Source organism: Lipotes vexillifer, unplaced genomic scaffold, assembly GCF_000442215.2.
Source record: "Lipotes vexillifer unplaced genomic scaffold, Lipotes_vexillifer_v1.1 scaffold1197, whole genome shotgun sequence".
Classification (NCBI taxonomy): domain Eukaryota; kingdom Metazoa; phylum Chordata; class Mammalia; order Artiodactyla; family Lipotidae; genus Lipotes; species Lipotes vexillifer.
The window spans coordinates 80343-82252 of record NW_006780020.1 but is presented as its reverse complement, the minus strand read 5'-3'; the positions used below and the strand labels follow the sequence as shown (position 1 = coordinate 82252).

The window sequence follows — 1910 nt, the reverse complement described above, 5'->3', positions numbered from 1 at the left end:
CCCTGCGGTGCTAGTAGGGAAAGCCTCATTCCGGGCGTCCTCAGTTTTTGAGCAGGTCTTGCCTTAGTAGGGAGGAGACATCTGGCTTGGTTGGGCTCCATGAGTCCTGGCACTTGTCCATCAGTCAGGCATGGAAAGGAGATGATCTGAAAACATGTTAGGGAAAAACACGACTTTTTCATGCTCATCTAGAAAGTCTTTCGATGCTCTCCAACAGATATTAACATGAAGCTTGAACTAAATGCAGTTTTACCTGGAGAATGAATTGACTTCTAGACTGTTCCAAAGAAAAACATGGAGAGAAAGGCAAAGAGCGATTTTAGCTCTAGAATGAGGAAGTTCAAGGCAGTAGGTAGATTGGATACAAGGGGGTTTCTCATTATAGAGAATGTGGTGTCCTAAGGAAGTGAATACTTAAGAGTCCAGAATAGTAAGTTTTGGGGTAGACCTGTATGGTTACTGTTCATCTTCATGTTGAAGAAAAATCTAATTCTGGCTTAAGGGATGGAAATCTCGTTAGGTTAGGGGTCCCAGGAGACAAAAAATTCAAAGGTATTGATCAGGAAAATTTAGAATAAACATAAAATTTTATTACTGAAAGGAAACATGGAGATCATCTAGTCAAACCTGTTCATTTTACAGTTGGGGAACTTGAGGCCTACAGAGAGAAAGTGACTTTTCCAAGGCCACACAGTAACTCAGCGTCTGGCATGGTTAACTCAGCTGAAGGCTAGAATTTAGGAAGTTGGATTTTTTTTTTTTTAAACCACAGACTGGATAGATGACCTTGGCCAAACCCTTTGCATTCAACTTCTATAAAAATGGGAGTAATAGTTAACTATTCCACTGAGCTGGGTTGCTTATTAATTAAGGTTGCAATTAACAAGAATCATGGCTCTTTTAGCGTTCTGGCTGGGATTCTGGCCTCTGTGGCGTGTTTATGCTATTTCCTTAGACTGGCAGATCCTGGGTGAGGACTGTAGCTCTGAATACTGTGCTAGAGTGGATTGTGCATGACAGAAAGCTGTGTGGCACATAGGACACCAAAATGCTGCTTTTGCATGTACCATTGTCGTTCCTCACTTTTGGCTGGAATCTGGCTTCTGTAAACACCAGATTCCCCAATGACCTCTCCATGCTAGATCAAGTAGATATTTTCCATTTGTCCCTCAGTAGCATTCAGCATTATTGATCACTCATCTTTTTTGAGTTATTCCCTTCTCTTGGATTCCATAACCCTATCCTCTTCTGTTTGTCTTCCCCCCCCGCCCCCTGCCCCCATCCTTTCCAGCTGTTCCTTTTTGTCTCATTTGCAGATTCAGCCTCCTTCACTCAGCCAGTAAATATTCCCCCACCAATCCATCACCAAATTCTGTCCATTTTACCCCCTAAGTATCTCTTATATTCATCTACCTCCTTCTCTTGTTATCTCCATCACTCTACTCTGATATACTGTTACTTGTTGCCTAGACTGCTCTAAAATTATATTAAACAAATATTTGTTGTGTGAGTCTGAGAAAAGTATCATACAGAGGGAAGAAAACTCTATCCCAGCTGAGCAATTAACTGGTAAAGTAACTCCGATCGAACGGCAGAACTAAGACTTGAAGCCCTACCTACTAACTCCTTGAAATGGATCTTTGTTTTATTAATTGAAAAATGAGACAGTTGGATGAGATGGTCTTTATAACTCCTACTATAGCTCCAATAGTCTGTAGTCTACATGATAGACACTCAAGTGGGACCATTAAAAAAAATGTCCCAACAAATGACAAAATAATCAGAATAGGCAACCTTTATTTTTCTTCTTGTGAGGCTATAGATGAAAACACAGCTATAAAATTATTTACAGATACAATACCTAGAAGATGACAGAATCATGTTCCAAAAAGATCTCAAGAAGCAGGAAT

General features: G+C 40.4%; 1 protein-coding gene across 4 annotated transcripts in view; it reads left to right on the top strand.

Annotated features, from left to right (window-relative positions):
• The window catches only part of SLC5A1 (solute carrier family 5 member 1), a 57137-nt gene that overhangs the window by 39507 nt on the left and 15720 nt on the right, over nucleotides 1-1910 (top strand). The gene's annotated exons all lie outside the window — the stretch shown is intronic.